The sequence below is a fragment of the Perca flavescens genome, chromosome 10 (genome assembly GCF_004354835.1).
Source record: "Perca flavescens isolate YP-PL-M2 chromosome 10, PFLA_1.0, whole genome shotgun sequence".
NCBI lineage: Eukaryota > Metazoa > Chordata > Actinopteri > Perciformes > Percidae > Perca > Perca flavescens.
This window is the reverse complement of record NC_041340.1, coordinates 29,939,685-29,963,285: the sequence shown is the minus strand read 5'-3', so window position 1 is coordinate 29,963,285 and position 23,601 is coordinate 29,939,685. Positions and strand designations below refer to the sequence as shown.

At 37.1% G+C, this 23,601-nt stretch overlaps 1 long non-coding RNA gene across 1 annotated transcript; it reads left to right on the top strand.

Annotated features, from left to right (window-relative positions):
• Positions 1-18,616: 18,616 nt before the first annotated feature.
• Positions 18,617-22,318, top strand: LOC114562707 (uncharacterized). Its single transcript, XR_003693538.1, has 3 exons — positions 18,617-18,650; positions 19,519-19,562; positions 22,203-22,318. It is a non-coding gene; the product is annotated as an uncharacterized LOC114562707 (long non-coding RNA).
• The last annotated feature ends 1,283 nt before the right edge of the window (positions 22,319-23,601 follow it).

Genomic DNA, 23,601 nt, shown 5'->3' with positions numbered 1-23,601 from the left:
TCAATATATTCAGACTTTCATTCAATTATTTGGACTTTCATTTAATATATTCAGACTTTCATTCAATATATTCAAACTATATATATATATATATATATATATATATATATATATATATATATATATATATATATATACATATAATTTATTTTTGGTCTGACATTCTTTAATGTACTTCATCAAGTCTTTTAAGGGTTTCGGGAATAGGCTCGCAAAAATGACTCGCTAGCGCCCCCTACAAAATAAAAAAAAATGTAGCCCCTGCAGTATGTTTGACGTAGACTCACGAAACTTGGCACACATATGTATCCTGTTAAGATGCAAAGAAAACGTCATTGGAGCCATACCCTAAACCCAACAGGAAGTCCGCGATTTTGAATTAAAAGTTCAAAATTAGTGCAATTTTGGCCATTTCCACATTGTACTTTAACAAACTCCTCCTAGAGATTTCATCCGATCAACTTCAAATTTGGTCTGTGCCGTCTTAAGACATTAAAGATGAAAAGTTGTTAAAAACTTTTCGTCATAAGCGTGGCTGTGGTGGGGCGGCCATTTTGTGCATTTCGCCATCAAAACAGGAAGTGGGTGTAATGGACAATGTACATTATCCATTCTCAAAACTTTTCATGATTCATAAGACTGAAGAAAGTATAGCGCCCCCTAGTGGCAACAGGAAAAGGCCTAAAAGTCAAGGTGCTATACTTTAACGAATTCCTCCCTGAGATTTCATCCGATGGACTTCAAATTTGGTCTGTACCATCTCAACACCTTAAAGATGAGGTATCATTGAACTCAGCAGAAAGTTTGTTTTTGATTGGTGATAGTTTGCCCTGACCCTATGCTTAGGCCACACCACCTTTCACAGCTACTGAACTGTATGACGTAGAGTCTTGTGTGAGGTATCATTGAACTCAGCAGGGAGTTCCCTTTTCATTGGTGACGATTTGCAGTGTCTGAGTGCCACGCAAATGCACGGTCGCAAGGTCCGGCGTCCGCCAGTAACCCCGACACGCGCACAGGCAAAAGGGCCCGTCCATTGCTGCTTGCAGCTTTAATTTGGATTATTTTTTATTTACTATGGTCATCATTCACTGACGTGTTACTATTCTGTTTAGGAATTGTCTGTATTTGTGAAAGATTTTTACTTGAATTGTCAAACATTGAGTCACTGTAATAATCTTTATTTGTGTTCTAAATAAAAAAGTTCGAGCAGCAGTTTTGAATTTTACCAGAGATGGTTTAGTATAAAAAGGATCTTTGGTTTTACAGACCTTTCATATAATCAGCAGAGGGGTAAAGTGCTGTATGTGGGTGCCTAAACAAAACACAGTTTTGGTTCAGCATAAGAAGAAGAAGAAGAAGAAGAAGAAGAAGAAGAAGAAGAAGAAGAGAATATGGTCATCCTAGATTGAAAAAAAGGTTTTCATACCATAACAATCTTAAATTCACATGGAAGGATTAAAAGATCTTCTGGTAAGAAATGACTGCAAACTTGTTTTAGTGTTCATAACACGGTTTCCACATCGCAGGAAACTCTTGGGAGGCCAAAACGCATGTTTTTTGCATAGAGACAAGGGAATAGTAACTCCTGGTAATGTGTCATTACCACTACTGTATTTACAGTAGTGGTAATGACACTTATTACCAGGAGTTACCATGTTCTTTCAAGACTTAGATTGATCTTTACCATTTAAAATGTTTTACTTGACAGATAAAATAATAATTGAGGTATTCTTTGTGCATTCAGTTGTATACAGCAAGTCTTCACCTCTGGCTCAAACACTGCCAACACATTTTATCATAGTGTCATGCTATCTGATAGAATAACACGTAATGGTATTAATGAAAAACTGTCTGTAGATCTTGTCACTCTTACCCATGGATCACAAAGGCATTTGAATGTTTTTAATAGTCTTGGCCTTTGCCTTTGTCACAATGGTGGTTTTATCATGTTGTGGATAGAAACAGTAAGGTCACTATGTAAGGCAACATAGCTGAAATATTTTTGTGTACAGATGTTTTATTGTCAGAATCATGTGAATTGAGCGCCGAACAGCCTCTTGTGGCCTTGAAAACATTGTTTCCTTTACTTAAAGAGCTTTGCAATCATTTCCGACCAGAATCTCTTATAAATAACTTTCAATGTTAGCATCATGTGAATTGAGCCCCAAAAAAACTGTTTTACATCAATCAAAAGCTTTGCAGTCATTTCCTACCTTATAAAGATGTTTCTATATCAGAATAATTTGCAGTTATTTCCTACCGGAATATTTATAAAGATGTTTCTTTACAGAATCATGTGATTTGAGATCCAAAGAGCTTCTTCTGGTCTGAAAAGGTTGTTCCCACCATTAAACAGCTGTGCAGTTATTTCCTGCCAAAATCTCTTATAAAGATTTTTCTATATCAGAACCATGTGAATTGATCCCCAAACAGTTCTTTTATTTTGTAAACCTGGTTTCCATTACTAAACGCTTTTCAGTCTTTTCTACCTGAATATCTTATAAGATAATTCTTTGTCAGAATCATGTGAATTTAGCCCCAAACTGTTCTTGTATTGTGTGAACCTGGTTTCCATCACTAAACGCTTTGCAGTCTTTTCAGTCAGGCAGGAAGACTCTCTTATAAAGATGTTTCTATATCAGAACCATGTGAATTGAGCACCAAAGAGCTTACTGTGGCCTGAAAACATTGTTCCCTTCACTAAAACAGCTTTGTAGTTATTTCCTACCAGAATCTCTTATAAGATGTTTCAATGTCAGAATCATGTGAATTTAACACCAAAGAGCTTCTTCTGGCCTGAAAACGTTGTTTCCACCACTGAACATCTGTGCAGTGGTGGGAATTGAGCCCCAAACAGCTTTTTGTATTTTGTAAACCTGGTTTACATCACTAAACACCATTGCAGTCATTTCCTCACCAAAATCTCTTTAAGATGTTTCTATGAAACATGTGAATTGAGCACCAAAGACCTTACTGTGGCCTGACAACGTTGTTCCCACCACTAAACAGCTGTGCAGTTATTTCCTACCAGAATATCTTATAAGATGTTTCTTTATATGTCAGAATCATGTGAATTTAACACCAAAGAGCTTCTTCTGGCCTGAAAACGTTGTTTCCACCACTGAACATCTGTGCAGTGGTGGGAATTGAGCCCCAAACAGCTTTTTGTATTTTGTAAACCTGGTTTACATCACTAAACACCATTGCAGTCATTTCCTCACCAAAATCTCTTTAAAGATGTTTCTATGAAACATGTGAATTGAGCACCAAAGACCTTACTGTGGCCTGACAACGTTGTTCCCACCACTAAACAGCTGTGCAGTTATTTCCTACCAGAATATCTTATAAGATGTTTCTTTATATGTCAGAATCACGTGAATTGAGTTCCAAAGAGCTTACTGTGACCTGAAAACATTGTTCCCTTCATTAAAACAGCTTGCAGTTATTTCAAACCAGAATATTTATAAAGGTTTCTTTATCAGAACCATGTGAATTGAGCACCAAAAAGCTTCTTGTATTTTGTAAACCTGGTATCCATCACTAAACACCTTTGCAGTCATTTCCTCACCAGAATCTCTTTGAAGGTGTTTCTATGAGACATGTGAATTGAGCACCAAAGACCTTTCTGTGGCCTGAAAATGTTGTTTCCACCACTAAATAGCTGTGCAGTTATTTCCTACCAGAATCTCTTATGATATGTTTCAGTGTCAGAATCATGTGAATTCAACCCCAAAGAGTTTAGAGCACCTTGAACATGATTCTGACATAAAAACATCTTGATAAGCACTGTTAGGAATTGACTGACAAGCTATTTCAGATATGGAAACAAGCTTTACACGCCACAAGAAGCTGTTTGGAGCACCTTACAAATGATTCTGAAACAGAAACATCTTTATAGGAGTTTCTTGAAGGAAATTACTGTAATGCTATTTTAGTGATGAAACAAGCTTTACACGCCGCAAGAAGCTGTTTAGAGCACCTTGAACATAATTCTGACACAGAAATATCTTTATAGGAGTTTCTTCAAAGAAATTACAGTAAAGCTTTTTTAGCGACGGAAACAAGATTTACACACTTTTTCGAGCACCTTAAACATGATTCTGACATAGAAACTTCGTTTATAAGAGATTCTTGAAGGAAATGACTGTAAAGCTATTTGAGTGATGGAAAAAAGCTTTACACGCCGCAATAAGCTTTTAGGGCACCTTGAACATGATTCTGACATAAAACCTTCTTGATAATCACTTCTGGTAGGAAATGACTGACAAGCTATTTCAGATATGGAAACAACCTTACACGCTGCAACATGCTGTTTAGAGCACCTTGAACATGATTCTGACATAGAAACTTCCTTTATAAGAGATTCTTGAAGGAAATTACTGTAAAGCTTTTTTAGCGATAGAAACAAGCTTTACACGCTTTTTCGAGCACCTTGAACATGATTCTGACATAAAAACATCTTGATAAGCACTTCTGGTAGGAAATGACTGACAAGCTATTTCAGATTTGAAAACAAGCTTTACACGCCACAAGAAGCCGTTTGTAGCACCTTACACATGATTCTGACATAGAAACTTCTTTTTAAGAGATTTTTGAAGGAAATGACTGTAAAGCTATGTTAGAAATGGAAACAAGCTTTACACGCCGCAAGAAGCTGTTTAGGCAGCTTGAACATGATTCTGAAACAGAAACATCTTTATAGGAGTTTCTTGAAGAAAATTACTGTAAAGCTTTTTTAGCGATGGAAACAAGCTTTACACGCTTTTTGGAGAACCTTGAACATGATTCTGACATAAAAACATCTTGATAAGCACTATTAGGAATTGACTGACAAGCTATTTCAGATATGGAAACAACCTTACATGCCGCAACAAGCTGTTTAGAGCACCTTGAACATGATTGTGAAACAGAAATATCTTTATAGGAGTTTCTTGATGGAAATTACTTTAAAGCTTTTTTAGCGATGGAAACAACTTTACACGCCGCAACAAGCTGTTAAGAGCACCTTGAACATGATTTGACATAGCAACTTCCTTTATAAGAGATTCTTGAAGGAAGACTGTAATGCTATTTTAGCGATGGAAACAAGCTTTACACGCCGCAAGAAGCTGTTTAGAGCACTTTGAACATGATTCTGACATGAAAAATTCTTGATGAGCACTTCTGGTAGGAAATGATTGACAAGCTATTTCAGATATGGAAACAAGCTGGCGTGTAAAGCTTGTTTCCATATCTGAAATAGCTTTTCAGTCACAAGAAGGCGTTTGGAGCACCTTACACATGATTCTGACATAGAAACTTCCTTTATAAGAGATCCTTGAAGAAACGACTGTAATGTTATTTTAGTGATGGAAACAAGCTTTACACAACACAAGAAGCTGTTTAGAGCACCTTGAACATGATTCTAACATAGAAACTTCTTTATAAGAGATTCTTGAAGGAAATGACTGTAATGCTATTTTAGCGATGGAAACAAGTTTTACACGCCGCAAGAAGCTGTTTAGAGGACCTTGAACATGATTTTGAAACAGAAACATCTTTATAGGAGTTTCTTGAAGGAAATTACTGTAAAGCTATTTTAGCAATGGAAACAAGCTTTACAATGCCACAACAAGCAGTTAAGAGCACCTTGAACATGATTCTGAAATAAAAACATCTTGATAAGCATTGTTAGGAATTGATGACAAGCTATTTCAGATATGGAAACTTTACTTTAAATCTTTACACGCTACAAGAAGCCGTTTGGAGCACCTTAAACATGATTCTGACATAGCAACTTCCTTTATGAGAGATTCTTGAAGGAAATGACTGTAATGCTATTTTAGTAATGGAAACAAGCTTTATACGCGCAAGAAGCTGTTTAGAACACCTTGAACATGATTCTGAAACAGAAACATCTTTATAGGAGTTTCTTGAAGGAAATTACTGTAAAGCTTTTTTAGAGATAGAAACAAGCTTTACACGCTTTTTTGAGGACGTTGAACATGATTCTGACATAAAAATATCTTGAAAAGCATTTCTACTAGGAAATGACTGACAAGCTATTTCAGATATGTAAACAAGCTTTACAACGCAGCAACAAGCAGTTAAGAGCACCTTGAACATAATTCTGACATAGCAACTTCCTTTATAAGAAATTCTTGAAGAAAATGACTGTAATGCTATTTTAGTGATGGAAACAAGTTTTACACGCCGCAAGAAGCTTTTTAGAGTATGATTCTGAAACAGAAACATCTTTATAGGAGTTTCTTGAAGGAAATGACTGTAAAACTTTTTTAGCGATGGAAACAAGCTTTACACAATTTTTGGAGCACCTTGAACATGATTCTGACATAAAAACATCTTGATAAGCACTGTTAGGAATTGACTGAAAAGCTATTTCAGATATGGAAACAAGCTTTACACGCCACAAGAAGCCGTTTGGAGAACATTAAACATGATTCTGAAACAGAAACATCTTTATAGGAGTTTCTTGGAAGAAATTACTGTAATGCTTTTTTAGCGATGGAAACAAGCTTTACACGCTTTTTCAAGCACCTTGAACATGAGTCTGACATAAAAACATCTTGATATGCACTTCTACTAGGAAATGACTGACAAGCTATTTCAGATATGGAAACAAGCTTTACACGCCACAAGAAGCCGTTTGGAGCACCTTAAACATGATTTTGACATAGCAACTTCCTTTGTAAGAGATTCTTGAAGGAAATGACTGTAATGCTATTTTAGTGATGGAAACAAGGTTTACACGCCGCAGGAAGCTGATTAGAGAACCTTGAACATGATTCTGAAACAGAAACATCTTTATAGGAGTTTCTTTAAAAAAATTACTGTAAAGCTTTTGTAGCGATGGAAACAACTTTACACGCCGCAACAAGCTGTTTAGAGCACCTTGAACATGATTCTGACATAGAAACTTACTTTATAAGAGATTCTTGAAGGAAATGACTGTAATGCTATTTTAGTGATGGAAACAAGCTTTATACGCCGCAAGAAGCGGTTTAGAGTATGATTCTGAAACAGAAACAACTTTATAGGATATTCTTGAAGGAAATGACTGTAATGCTTTTTTTTAGCGATGGAAACAAGCTTTACACGCCGCAAGAAGCTGTTTAGAGAACCTTGAACATGATTCTGACATAGAAACTTCCTTTATAATAGATTCTTGAAGGAAATTACTGTAAAGCACAGACTTTTTGGAGCACATTGAACATGATTCTGACATAAAAACATCTTGATAAGCACTTCTACTAGGAAATGACTGACAAGCTATTTCAGATATGTAAACAAGCTGTACACGCCACAAGAAGCTGTTTGGAGCACCTTACACATGACTCTGACACAGCAACTTCCTTTATAAGAGATTCTTGAAGGAAATGACTGTAATGCTATTTTAGTGATGGAAACAAGCTTTACACGCCGTAAGAAGCTGTTTATAGTATGATTCTGAAACAAAAACATCTTTGTAGGAGATTCTTGAAAGAAATGACTGTAATGCTTTTTTTTAGCGATGGAAACAAGCTTTACACGCCACAAGAAGCTGTTTAGAGAACCTTGAACATGATTCTGACATAAGAGATTCTTGAAGGAAATGACTGTAATGCTATTTTAGTGATGGAAACAAGCTTTACACGCCATAAGAAGCTGTTTAGAGTATGATTTTGAAACAGAAACATCTTTAAAGGAGATTCTTGAAGGGAATGACTGTAATGCTTTTTTTTAAGCGATGGAAACAAACTTTACATGCCGCAAGAAGCTGTTTAGAGTATGATTCTGAAACAGAAACATCTTTATAGGAGTTTCCTGAAGGAAATTAATGTAAAGCTTTTTTAGCGATGGAAACAAGCTTTACACGCTTTTTGGAGCACCTTGAACATGATTCTGACATAAAAATATCTTGATAATTACTTCTCCTAGGAAATGACTGACAAGCTATTTCAGATATGTAAACAAGCTTTATACGCCACAAGAAGCTGTTTGGAGCACCTTACACATGACTCTGACATAGCAACTTCCTTTATAATAGATTCTTGAAGGAAATTACTGTAAAGCTATTTTAGCGATGGAAACAAGCTTTACATGCCACAGAAGCCGTTTAGAGCACCTTGAACATGATTCTGACATAAAAACATCTTGATGAACACTTCTACTAGGAAATGACTGACAAGCTATTTCAGATATGTAAACAAGCTTTACATGCCACAAGAAGCTGTTTGAGCACCTTACACATGACTCTGACATAGCAACTTTCTTTATAAGAGATTCTTGAAGGAAATGACTGTAATGCTATTTTAGTGATGGAAACAAGCTTTACACGCCATAAGAAGCTGTTTAGAGTATGATTCTGAAACAGAAACAACTTTATAGGAGATTCTTGAAGGAAATGACTGTAATGCTTTTTTTTAGCAATGGAAACAAGCTTTACACGCCGCAAGAAGCTGTTTAGAGAACCTTGAACATGATTCTGACATAGAAACTTCCTTTATAAGAGATTCTTGAAGGAAATTACTGTAAAGCTATTTTAGCGATGGAAACACACACTTTTTGGAGCACATTGAACATGATTCTGACATAAAAACATCTTGATAAGCACTTCTACTAGGAAATGACTGACAAGCTATTTCAGATATGTAAACAAACTTTACACGCCACAAGAAGCTCTTTGGAGCATTACACATAACTCTGACATAGCAACTTCCTTTATAAGAGATTGTTGAAGGAAATGACTGTAATGCTATTTTAGTGATGGAAACAAGCTTTACACGCCGTTAGAAACTGTTTAGAGTATGATTCTGAAACAGAAACATCTTTATAGGAGATTCTTGAAGGAAATGACTGTAATGCTATTTTAGTGATGGAAACAAGATTTACACGCTTTTTGGAGCACCTTGAACATGATTCTGACATAAAAACATCTTGATAATTACTTCTCCTAGGAAATGACTGACAAGCTATTTCAGATATGTAAACAAGCTTTACACGCCACAAGAAGCTGTTTGGAGCACCTTACACATGACTCTGACATAGCAACTTCCTTTATAATAGATTCTTGAAGGAAATTACTGTAAAGCTATTTTAGCGATGGAAACAAGCTTTACATGCCACAGAAGCCGTTTAAAGCACCTTGAACATGATTCTGACATAAAAACATCTTGATAAACACTTCTACTAGGAAATGACTGACAAGCTATTTCAGATATGTAAACAAGGTGTACACGCCACAAGAAGCTGTTTGAGCACCTTACACATGACTCTGACATAGCAACTTCCTTTATAAGAAATTCTTGGAGGAAATGACTGTAATGCTTTTTTTAGCGATGTAAACTAGCTTTACACGCCGCAATAAGCTGCTTAGAGAACCTTGAACATGATTCTGACATAGAAACTTCCTTTATGAGAGATTCTTGAAGGAAATTACTGTAATGCTATTTTAGTGATGGAAACAAGCTTTACACGCCGCAAGAAGCTGTTTAGAGTATGATTCTAAAACAGAAACATCTTTATAGGAGTTTCTAGAAGGAAATTCCTTTAAAGCTATTTTAGAAATGGAAACAAGCTTCTGAAACAGAAACATCTTTATAGGAGTTTCTTGAAGGAAATGACTGTAAAGCTTTTTTAGCAATGGAAACAAGCTTTACACGCTTTTTGGAGCACCTCGAACATGATTCTGACATAAAAACATCTTGATAAGCACTGTTGGGAATTGACTGACAAGCTATTTCAGTTATGGAAACAAGCTTTACACACCACAAGAAGCCGTTTGGAGCACCTTAAACATGATTCTGACATAGCAACTTCCTTTATAAGAGATTCTTGAAGGAAATGACTGTAATGCTATTTTAGTGATGGAAACAAGCTTTACACGCCGCAAGAAGCTGTTTAGAGTATGATTCTGAAACAGAAACAACTTTATAGGAGATTCTTGAAGGAAATGACTGTAATGCTTTTTTTTAGTGATGGAAACAAGCTTTACACGCCGCAAGGAGCTATTTAGAGAACCTTGAACATGATTCTGACATAGAAACTTCCTTTATAATAGATTCTTGAAGGAAATTACTGTAAAGCTATTTTAGCGATGGAAACACACACTTTTTGGAGCACATTGAACATGATTCTGACATAAAAACATCTTGATAAGCACTTCTACTAGGAAATGACTGACAAGCTATTTCAGATATGTAAACAAACTTTACACGCCACAAGAAGCTGTTTGGAGCACCTTACACATAACTCTGACATAGCAACTTCCTTTATAAGAGATTCTTGAAGGAAATGACTGTAATGCTATTTTAGTGATGGAAACAAGCTTTACACGCCGTTAGAAACTGTTTAGAGTATGTTTCTGAAACAGAAACATCTTTATAGGAGATTCTTGAAGGAAATGACTGTAATGCTATTTTAGTGATGGAAACAAGATTTACACGCTTTTTGGAGCACCTTGAACATGATTCTGATATAAAAACATCTTTATAAGCACTAGCCTAGGAAATGACTGACAAGCTATGTCAGATATGTAAACAAGCTTTACAACGCAGCAACAAGCAGTTAAGAGCACCTTGAACATGAGTCTGACATAGCAACTTCCTTTATAAGAGATTCTTGAAGGAAATTACTGTAATGCTATTTTAGTGATGGAAACAAGCTTTACACGCCAAAAAAAGCTGTTTGGAGCACCTTACACATGACTCTGACATAGCAACTTCCTTTATAAGAGATTCTTGAAGGAAATGACTGTAATGCTATGTTAGTGATGGAAACAAGCTTTATACGCTGCAAGAAGCTGTTTAGAGCACCTTGAACATGATTCTGAAACAGAAACATCTTTATAGGAGTTTCTTGAAGGAAATTACTTTAAAGCTATTTTAGCAATGGAAACAAGCTTTACAACGCCGCAACAAGCAGTTAAGAGCACCTTGAACATGACTCTGACATAGCAACTTCCTTTATAAGAGATTCTTGAAGGAAATGACTGTAATGCTATTTTAGTGATGGAAACAAGCTTTACACACCGCAAGAACCTGTTTAAAGTATGATTCTGAAACAGAAACATTTTTAAAGGAGTTTCTTGAAGGAAATTACTGTAAAGCTTTTTTAGCCATGGAAAATAGCTTTACACACTTTTTGAGCACCTTGAACATGATTCTGACATAAAAACATCTTGATATGCACTGTTGGGAATTGACTGACAAGCTATTTCAGATATAAAAACAAGCTTTACACGCCGCAACAAGCTGTTCAGAGCACCTTGAACATGATTTGACATAGCAACTTCCTTTATAAGAGATTCTTGAAGGAAATGACTGTAATGCTTTTTTTTTAGCGATGGAAACAAGCTTTATACGCAGCAAGAAGCTGTTTAGAGCACCTTGAACATGATTCTGAAACAGAAACATCTTTATAGGAGTTTCTTGAAAGAAATTACTGTAAAGCTTTTTTAGCGATGGAAACAAGCTTTACACGCTTTTTCGAGCACCTTGAACATGAGACTGATATAAAAACATCTTGATATGCACTTCTACTAGGAAATGACTGTCAAGCTATTTCAGATATGTATACAAGCTTTACACGCCACAAGAAGCTGTTTGGAGCACCTTACACATGACTCTGACATAGCAACTTCCTTTATAAGAGATGGAGAGAGAGAGAGGAAATGACTGTAATGCTATTTTAGTGATGGAAACAAACTTTACACGCTTTTTTGACATGATTCTGATATAAAAACATCTTCATAAGCACTAGCCTAGGAAATGACTGACAAGCTATTTCAGATATGTAAACAAGCTTTACAACGCAGCAACAAGCAGTTAAGAGCACCTTGAACATGAGTCTGACATCGAAACTTCCTTTATAAGAGATTCTTGAAGGAAATTACTGTAATGCTATTTTAGTGATGGAAAATAGCTTTACACACTTTTTGAGCACCTTGAACATGATTCTGACATAAAAACATCTTGATAAGCACTGTTGGGAATTGACTGACAAGCTATTTCAGATATAAAAACAAGCTTTACACGCCGCAACAAGCTGTTCAGAGCACCTTGAACATGATTTGACATAGCAACTTCCTTTATAAGAGATTCTTGAAGGAAATGACTGTAATGCTTTTTTTTTAGCGATGGAAACAAGCTTAATACGCAGCAAGAAGCTGTTTAGAGCACCTTGAACATGATTCTGAAACAGAAACATCTTTATAGGAGTTTCTTGAAAGAAATTACTGTAAAGCTTTTTTAGCGATGGAAACAAGCTTTACACGCTTTTTCGAGCACCTTGAACATGAGACTGATATAAAAACATCTTGATATGCACTTCTACTAGGAAATGACTGTCAAGCTATTTCAGATATGTATACAAGCTTTACACGCCACAAGAAGCTGTTTGGAGCACCTTACACATGACTCTGACATAGCAACTTCCTTTATAAGAGATGGAGAGAGAGAGAGGAAATGACTGTAATGCTATTTTAGTGATGGAAACAAACTTTACACGCTTTTTGGAGCACCTTGACATGATTCTGATATAAAAACATCTTCATAAGCACTAGCCTAGGAAATGACTGACAAGCTATTTCAGATATGTAAACAAGCTTTACAACGCAGCAACAAGCAGTTAAGAGCACCTTGAACATGAGTCTGACATCGAAACTTCCTTTATAAGAGATTCTTGAAGGAAATTACTGTAATGCTATTTTAGTGATGGAAACAAGCCTTACACGCCTAAAGAAGCTGTTTAGAGTATGATTCTGAAACAGAAACATCTTTATAGGAGTTTCTTGAAGGAAATTACTGTAAAGCTATTTTAGCGATGGAAACCAGCTTTACACGCTTTTTGGAGCACCTTGAACATGATTCTGACATAAAAACATCTTGATAAGCACTGTTAGGAAGTGACTGACAAGCTATTTCAGATACGCTTTTTGGAGCACCTTGAACATGATTCTGACATAAAAACATCTTGATAAGCACTTCAAATGACTGACAAGCTATATCAGATATGTAAACAAGCTTTACACGCCACAAGAAGCAGTTTGGAGCACCTTACACATGACTCTGACATAGCAACTTCCTTAATAAGAGATTCTTGAAGGAAATGACTGTAATGCTATTTTAGTGATGGAAACAAGCTTTACACGCCGTAAGAAGCTGTTTAGAGTATGATTCTGAAACAGAAACATCTTTATAGGAGATTCTTGAAGGAAATGACTGTAATGCTTTTTTTTAGCAATGGAAACAAGCTCTACACATATGGAGCTAAAAGAGTCTCAATAAAGATAAATGCACACACTACATTCACACATGCACACACAGGATTCATACATGCACACACAATAAAGATAAATGCACACACTACATTCACACATGCACACACAGGATTCATACATGCACACACAGGATACACAAATGCACACAAAATTCACAAATACACACACAAAATTTAAAAAGCACAGAAGATTCACAAATGCACACAAAATTCATAAATGCTCACAATTCAGAAATGCAAACAAAATTTACAAATGCACACAAGATTCACAAATGCACAGGACAAGATTCACAAATGTATTTCTGATGCACATACAAATAAATCTTGAATTACAAACTGCTTGCGGTCTGTTAACTTCCCTGCATTTGTGTGTGAATTTTGAGACTCCCCTGACGTGGCTCGACTCACACACAAATGCCTTTTTTTAAACAGATCTGCAACCAATCAGATAGCTCCCTTATTTTAGCCAATCACAAGAACGCACCCCACGTGGGGGATTGTTTACTCATAAGCCAATCACGAACGCGTTTGCACAGCGCTACGTGCCTGTGGTGCGGGCTAGCGCGGTCACGGTGGAGTTCAGTCTGTTGGTTGAGCCCTCAACATGGCTTCTGGCAACGACAGGGGAGCGGTAAGTATAACTTAACGTGTTTAGTTAGTTAGCTCCTTGTTATGAGATGTTGTTTAATTGTTAATGTTAACCGGTTTAATTGTGCAACTATCAACATAAGCTTGCGAGCTGAGCTAGCGAGCTGCGCTAGCGCGTCTGCATGCTAATAGGGTCAGGCTAGTATCTTTCCATAAAGGTGAAATTTTTATGAATTAAGTGACATTAAGTGTTTGACAGGGTCTGTCGCCCCAAGCCGAGGTAGCAGCTCAGGCTTTTGTGCAGTTATCGGCCCGGGAGCTGCGTTGTATGTGAAACCGGCATAAGAGGAAGCTGAAGTTGGCCTCCAATTCACAGCTTGTGATTCTGTATTTAAGGGGAAAGCTAAGAAAACATTTACCGACAGCAAGTGAATAAAATTAAATATCTATTTCTCTCTATCCTTTAGGAATCACTGAAGCGTGAAATCCTTCAGAGATTGCGTGACCGACTGCTACACATCTTGGAGAGGCAGCCTCTCGACATGGAAGGGTTACATTTTGTTTGCCATCAGAATTTAGTTTTATTAAGTGCTCTGGATGACGCAGTGAATGTAGGAGAAGAATTACTGTCTGCACTTACAAATTTAAGTGTGTCGAGAGCTACACTTTTTAGGCGGATGGCTGAAAATAATCTATCTATATCTGCCTCATACAGTGGCTGCAGTGACGATGAATTGGACTCATTGATCACAGGAATTAAGAGCACAATGCCAGATTCTGGGTGCAGAGTAGTCAAAGGTGCTCTACTTGCACAGGGACACAGAGTGCATTGGGACAGAGTGTATGCATCCTTGCATCGCGTGGACAGTGTAGGTGTACTTTCCAGGATGACTCGTCTGAGATGTGTGCTGAGGAGGACGTACACAGTTCCTTACCCAAAGTACATGGTGCACATTGACACCAATCACAAGCTCATCAGGTATGTCTGTACACTATCTGTATCTGTTTAGTTCATTTTTGTTTCTAGTTGTGTATCTGGCATTGTGTATATTGTATCACATCAACCAGAGTAATAGATCACAGAGTTATGTAGTGTGTTTTGGACTTACTACTTGTCTGATTTATTTTAATCTAGGTACAACTTTGTTATCTTTGGGGGAATAGATGGCTATTCAAGAAAGGTAAGAATTCCTTTCAAGGACAAAGAACTGCAAAATGTTACTGACTGAACCCATTTTAAGCATGGAAGATTTTTTATTCTCATACGTTTTTAGTTTATTTTCTGTACAAACAGGTGGTGTTCCTTAGAAACAAATATATTTGACTTCTATGGTTTTCTGTCATCCAGCAGTGTAGCCTACCCCTAGGGTCATTCCATACCAACTCAGGAACCTCCTAATTCATAATTTGAAAAAGTCAGAATTAGCCGGTCTTTGCAAATACGTGTAGCAAATGTCCTTATGGTCTCTTGGATGTTCATGACAAATGTAAAAAATAAGCAACTGGTTAGCCTTGGCATACACAGCATATTCCTAAGTCCTGTAGATTTTAATAGCCTTTTCACTTGAATGGTTTCAGGAAAGTCAATTACATGAACTTGACTTTGCAAAGTCGTATTGAACCTATTACGTATTATTCTGTTAACTTTGAGGGTGTACTTTTAACCTTTAACAATTTTCCTGTCAAGTTTACATCTGTCCCATTCAGCAAACTATTCCTCATGCCAATGCAGTTTTATCAGTGCTGAACTCTTTATTATGAACTGAACTAAAATTAACTGTTTTGATGATTTCTCATGTCATGAGATCCCATTATAAATTGAATGAGTCAATAGTTCTTACTGTTCCACCTGTCATTTAAGCATTGTTTTACCCCTTCAGAACTTTGTCAGGTGACTTATTTTACAGGGGAAAATAAATTCTTGACAGTATTGATGTATTATTCTATTTGTTATTGTATGTGTAGATGATGTACCTCAAGGTAGCAGACAACAACCGATCTGATACACAGCTGGCATTCTTCAATGAAGCTGTGAATGAGCATGGGTTTCCTCTGAGGTAGTGATGTTATTTAATTGTAATTATTATTGTTATTGCGTAAATTTGAGGCTACCCTCGAACAGCTCCATCAGATGAAAAAAAAAAAAAACACTCAAACTTATTATTGCAGATATAGTAGTGCTTTGCAGTTGGTTCAAAGTAGCATAGTCTGAACACATGCTTGGACCTACAAGTGGACATAATCAGCATCACAAACCCCTCCAGGTCACTAAATTGCATCTGAAACTTGTATAAGCTCATTAACTTGTATAAGCTCATTAGCACATCTATGTACTAACTATGTATTTGTTAAAGATGACATTACAGAATTCTCAATGGTCTTACTCTTTCACATGACATGGGCTACTTTTTAAATTGTTGTCTCTAACATGAATCAACTACAGTATGTTGTACACATAGGCCTCCATGACAGTATTTTTCTTTCTTAAATCAGTTATCAGAAAAGCTACAACAATTGTCAATTGTTCCATAATCTAACTTGTACAATGGAAATAGAAAAAGTTGAGAATCGAAAACAAATCAGCTGACCTTCAAAGTTGAGTGTTTTTAACTATTTTGAAATGTTTGCTATATCCTCCTGAGAACCGAGGAAAATTTTGTTTTTCCTAATCAGATTTTTTTGTGATTCCATACCTTGTTAAGGTTAAAAAAAACATCTTACACTTTAAATTTTTTTATTTTTATTTATTTAAAGAATGTCCACTGTAGTGGACAACAGGATCATTTGAGTACGAAAAAAGACAAATTTGGTAGATGTGGAGTCATTATTTACATGAAGATAGTCCTGATGTCCACTATAATTGACATTCATAAAATGCCAATTTTTCAAAAGATACATAATGTAATTTCTATCAGAACTCAATATATGATTCCTAACACCTTAATGAACAAGAAAATATATGATTATCATAAAATAAATAATAATATTTGACTCATCTCTTATCTTTCCATAAAATGTGCTTGTTCCTATGCTGTCCATTTTGGATTGAAAGATAAAGGCGGTTCCCGGCCTCCCAGCCAATCAAATAACACATCACTGAAAAGCCCAGGATGTCCTCTGTACAGTACAGCAGGAATTAAGAGACTTGCACAAACGATTCCAAGGAGAGGAGTGAAACTCAAATGTCCACTACAGTGGACATAAGTCAATGGGCTGGGTCTCAGGAGGATATTGGACAATTTAAGGAAAGCTACACTAAATAATAAACATAATTCAGAACATTCATTCAAAATTCTCCCCTTTTAAAACTACTGGTTTAAGAAATAAAAATTTTCATTTGTATTTGTTAATATAAAGAGTAACAAACCAAAGCCCTTTAGTGGTAACTCAGAGTAAGTTAAGCCAGAGATGAGGGAAACTCTGGGTTTTCAGTTTCAGAGACCGAGATCACATAAACCTTAGGGGTTTCTCTCCTCCTGCAGAGCCTGAAGCAGTTGTCCAATATTTCCTTTTTTTGTCTATTTTTTTTTTTTTTAAAACAAAGCTGCCCTAATTCTTTATAACACTGACTCTGTGGACATTAAGGCAGCTGTCAGGTCAACAGTTGCACTGAGACGCTTACTGTGAGCTACATTACTGCAGCAGCCTAATCACTGTTAAACTAATCTCTATAAAACTAATCAATGAACAGTAATCTTTCATATTGTAGATGCACTGATTGGAACATTCCTATCATAGTTATCATGTTGGATATGATACATGTGACATTTCTGAGTGAGGCTGGCAGTGGTGCAGAAGAAAAAAATAAAAGTAATTTAAAAGTGAGATTTTCATTCTTAGCTGCATAGCCTGAATGTGTTGACAGCATTTCATAAAATACAAAATTTTATCAATTTAAAATAGAACTTTACACTCAGTTTGAACTTAGACACCTCTTCCACTGCAAAAAAAATCCTTAATAGGCTAACCTACTGGGGCGGACTGTTACTTTACAATCTGTCTATGAATAGGCTAAACTATGTCTAATGTGTTTGATTAGTGTTTTTATGTTCAATTATTTCCACCTGCATTTTGTCCCGTCATATTACAAATGAATAAACAGGCCTGTAGCCTTTTTAAAATAAATGTAATGGGCTCTAGGAAAATTCCAGCACTTTATCATTCATTAAGGAAAGTCCAGTCTGGTAAATGATGAATGAGCAACGCTGTATTAAAAACTACTAATGTTAACGTATTGATCCTCCACTCCTGCATTTTAACGTGAATAGCCTACACTGTAAGACCCAACAGTAAAAGCTTGTTAAAGAAAATGAGTTCTGTTTTGTCAAAAATTCAAAAAAGTTAATTCTCCACTATTTTTCTGAGTCATTAGTACAAATTTGTAATCTCAAGTTTACAGTGCTCAACCACTTTGATTATTTTTCGTCATTGTACTCAAATAGTTTAACAGTAATAGCTGAGACGTCACGTACGTGCGTACGTGCTTCGACGTGCCACTTCATCGAGCCACGCACCCTCTACGCACCGATCCTCTGGAAAATTCCGCCATTGTTGCATCCCGTGTCAGTGGAGAAATTTAGAAGAGTAGCTAATTTGCAGCTTGTGGAGAACTTCGGTGATGTATATTTGTAAGAGAAAGAAGATACTGTGGAAAACTAACCGTGGGACTGCCAGTGAAAATTTTTCAGGGAACACCGCTGTGGCATGCAGCAATTTTCTGAACCTGACAAGCTAACTTTTGCCATTGTGCTGACCGCACTGACTGCTGTTATATTGATGTTCTCTTTGGGCGCGCTAATTTGGTAAGTTATGTGTTCATTTAACACCATATTATTTCAATATTTTATTATTTTCTTCATCAAACACATTTTGCCGTCATTGGTTATTCATTAAAGCTAATATGAGTTGAGTTTACTGTAGCTAGGCTTTCTTTATCGTTATTAACCTAATTTAAATTTAACGTTTTAAAAAGTGGGAACCAGTGTATTTAGATTTATTTTTCATCTTAAAGTGAAACGTTTTTAGTGTAGAAGTTTTCTGGATATTTTTATAACCGTTAATGTTCCAACAACCAGTCACGTCAAGTCTGTGACCGCTTTTTTTTTTTTTTTTTTTTTTTTTTTTCCATCGACGATGTCTGGGCAGGTTTTACAATACGTAGCTAACGTCAACTAACGTTAACGGTTTTGAGGTTTTAAACACATTTATTTCACGCGATACGTGTTCTACATTTTGTAAGGCCAGTTAAATATAAAATGTAGGCTTAGAATAGTTTGTAAAATAACGTTGTCACAGTCTGTGAGGTCCAGTATCCTCTGTCGATGCGTGGTGACTTCCAGGTTAAACATTTAAAAATAACGTGAAGTTAAAATAAGGTAACTTTCTGAGATTAACGTTATCTACCTTCTTAACCTGATAGTGCCGTTTGTTCATATCTTTGTTTAGCTTATTGAATTACGGTTTGAAGACATTTTGGTTTGTCTTTATGAGCTAGCTACCTAGCAACGTTAAGGACATTATTCTGCCACAGAGGTTAAAATAAACATTCCACATAGTCGTAATGTTACCTAACTAATTTGTGTTAAATGCTCCCAAGATATTTTACATACAGTTAGTGCTTTTGTGAAAGTTTTGCAACCTAGGTAACATTTCAATCTTCTCTCTATTAAGGCTGAAGCTGAGGCAACTGGCTGACATACGGAGTCTTCTATCTGGTATGTTCATGTGAATGAATGCACAACACTGAAATGACTCCAACCTATCCATAACTGTTTTCACTATGTATGCAGACTTGTGGATTTGATAGGGGGTGTAATATAGTTTTACAGTGGCTTGGATGTGCAAACTTTGTGCTGCTGCTGCCTTTGATAAAAGAGCACAGTTGCTTGAACACTATCGTTTGCATCACAGCAATTGTTCCTCAGTCAGTCCTTTGCCTTGTCTGTATGAAGACTGTATCTGCACATTTCAGTCAGTAAATGCTTTGAAAATTCACCTTACACGGTTACATAGTCCGACAGTTGTGACTAGTGAAAGTCAGGTGGGATGTGTGTTATTTATCTGTCCTGTGTGTGGATTCAAGCAACCATTTAATGATAAAAGTCTTCTAAGTTATTTAAGGACACATTTAAAACAACACGAGATGGTGCATTGCCCATTCAAAAATTGTCACTACTGTACTAATGTGTACTCTTCCTTCAATGCCCATAAAAGTAGGAATCATCCAGACTGTGATGTCTCAGATTTTAAGGATGAGATTGTCTTGACAGAAACTGACAGAAACGGCCAACCGATGCCTAGTCAAGCTGACTCTGATCAGGGTTCTCTTTCTCCTGAGCTGGATGCCCTTGAGTGCAATCCTCCTGAGTCTACCGATGACATTGGTGAATTGCGCAATCAATTGAGAAACAATTTTGCTTCTTTGTTCTTGAAAATGAACAGTGTTCTTCATGTATCAGAGATGGCTATACAGGACATAGTTGAACATTTGTCACAAATATTCTCATTGTCCAAACCTCTTGTGAAAGACTCTGTCATCAGTATTTTTCGAGAGCATGATCAGTCGATCAGTGATGCCCTTCTTCATGAATTAGTTGAAGCTATCATGAAAAGTAATGTTTTTGTCAGTGCTACTTTGGAAAGTGCAGAATTTTCCACTGCCAAGAGGAGGAAAACATATGTAAGGAGTAACTACCCTCTGGTAATGCCAGTGCAATATACTGTAGATTCCAGTGGACACACAGCAGTGTATGTTCCAATACTACAGATGCTTCAAACTATGTTTAAAAATACTGATGTCCTTGACAAGATTCAAGAAACTAAACCATCACCACCTGGAATGTTCATGTCTCATGAAGATGGAACATATTTCAAAGAAAATCAGTTTTTGTCAGAAGCAGGAGAGATGAAATTGTCACTGATTTTGTATGTCGATGACATTGAAATAGCTAATCCTTTAGGCACATCTAGAAAGATCCACAAGCTTTGTGCAGTATACTGGTTGCTGGCCAATGTTCCCAGTCAGTATAGGTCCAGCCTGCATGTCATACAGCTAGCTCTGCTGTGTAAAGTACCTGATCTACAGAGCTGTGGTTTTCAAAGTGTTCTTTCACCTTTGTTGAAAGACTTGCGCACTCTTGAGGAGGATGGCATTTTCATTGAAAGTTTTGGTCAGTGTATCAGGGGCACTGTGTTGTGTGTCGCAGCTGATAATTTGGCTGCCCATGGGCTTGCAGGCTTTGTGCAGGGTTTCCGAGGACAATATGTCTGCAGATTCTGTTGCTGTACTCAAGACCAGATACAGTCTGGTGAAGTTTCAGAAGGAGAATTTAGCATGAGAACGAGGGCCTGCCATGATCTTCATGTGCAGAATGTTGTGCAAGGAGAAAATGCATCTCACTTTGGTGTTACGGGTGAGTGTGCTCTCAGCAAGACATTGCAGCATTTCCATCCCATTACTGGTTTCCCACCTGATATACTTCATGACCTGTTTGAGGGTATTGTGCCAGTTGAGTTGGCCTTGTGCATCCGTGAGATGATTCGTCTGAAGTATTTCACTCTTGAATATCTAAACACAAAAATTCGCACATTTCCTTATGAGCACTTCGATAGGCTTGATAAACCACAACCTATCCCAAAGACTTTTGCAGCCAAAGTAAGTATTGGCGGGAATGGGCATGAAAATTCCACTTTGCTACGTTTGTTAACACTTATGGTAGGAAGTAAAGTACCTGAAGGGGATGAAGTATGGGCCATATTGATGGACCTTAAAGAAATCGTGCAGCTGGTGTTGTTTCCATCTTTCACTGAAGAATCCATCCAGTACATGCAAACTAAAATAAGTGATCACAGACAGGGTCTCCAAGTGGTGTTTCCAGACTTTAAGCTTCGACCAAAGCATCATTATGTTGAGCACTACCCTGAACTGACGCAGCGTTTCGGACCTCTTGTTCACTTATGGACCATGAGGTTTGAGGGAAAACACCGCTTTTTCAAAAGGGTGGTACATGACACACAGAATTTCAAGAATGTCTTAAAAACTCTGGCTACCAAGCATCAGCACATGATGGCATATCACTTTAGTGCGCCATCATTTTTCAGACCCCACACACAAGCCTCAAGTGTCACCTCTGTCCAAGTTACCACACTGCCTCAAGTGGCAAAAGATTTCATCTCTATGAGACAAAGACAAAGACAGATAGCCAAAACATATACAGTACATCAAAGGTCTCCATAGATGGCACAGACTATGCAAAGGGCATGTTTGTTTCTGCAGGCCACACTGGAGGACTTCCAAAATTCAGCAAGATTGAGGACATACTGCTTGTGAACAACTCTGTTTCCTTTCTATGCAGGAACTACGAGTGCTGGTACAGTGAGCATTTAAGGTCATTTGAGCTGACATCCTCAGACAATTTCTCTGTGCATCAGCTGTCAGACCTAAATGACACAGTAAGTCTCACAGCATACCATATTGACGGGCATTTGCTATTGACACAAAAAAGATTTATTTCTATCAGAGATTTACAGGATTAAAATGTTTTTGGAAGTGGGGAACTGTACAGTCTCATCGAGCATAGTGGAGAAAATGAACTCTGGTGTAATATCGCAATCAATTTGCCATTAATGAACTGTATAAATTTGAGTTTATGATACCAAAGCAATGATATTTTTCATTTACAATTTGCTGGAAATTGCCTGAGTTTGTCTGGAACAAATCCTGATTTTGTGTTGCCAAACTAATGGTTATTTATTCATCCTTTCTCGCATAGGAAATGGCAGCTCAAAACTTCCTACTTCATGTCCATACCTCCACGGACATTGTTAGGAAGATGACTTTATCTTCCCATCCAGAATCTGTTGATGAGCTAAAAACAATGATAAAGGAAAAATTTAAGCTAGACTTTGACTTTAGCTTATCATACCAAGATCCAGACTTTGATGGGCAGTTGTGTTCCCTTGTAGAGATTGAGGAGCTTCCACATAAGGCTGTACTAAAAGTTATAAGGTCTGAGAGTGATGTCAGTTCAGCAGCATCAGATGACACAATAATATTGCCTCATGCCCTTACACCAGACAGGACTGAGAGATGGCCTGATGTATTTCCAGTGCCCGCTTTTTCCTACGAGGTAGAGCTCATTCTTGGTGTTGGAAATGTTACATATGAGAGAACAGGGAAAACCCTTAAGCTATCTAGGGGACAAAAGCACGGCATCCTTGAGACCCTTGCAGCCAAAATGCATAGCTTCAAAGCATATCCCAATGATAGGGACATTTCAATGGTAGCTGAAGCGCTTGTCACTAAGCATCCTTGTCTAAAAGAGCCAGGATCTCGGACAGGATGGTACGGTTGGAAAAATAGTCTAAAGTTTAAGATGGGGAACTACCGCTCTAAGTTGAGCCGGGCAGGATTTAACGAGGTAGCTGTAAATTCTGGGAAGAAGAGTAGAAACAACCCAGAGAAACAAGCTCCTCACACTAACATCAAACGACCAAAGAGAGCAGAAGTAAATTTTCTCCCTCTGCATTTAAGTTACCCAAAAGACTTGGCCAACACATTTGACTTTATCCAGAAAGTGTTGATGGGCCTGGATGATGGGAAGTTGAGGCCCAGGGTGTTGAGCCTTAAAAATGACCTGTTGGCAGTGGAGTAACCTAATGTGTTACAAAAACAAAGATGACAAGGTTGCCTCTTTGCTGGACTTTTTGTATTCATATACATCACTGTCATTTGAGCATACCATAGAACAATGA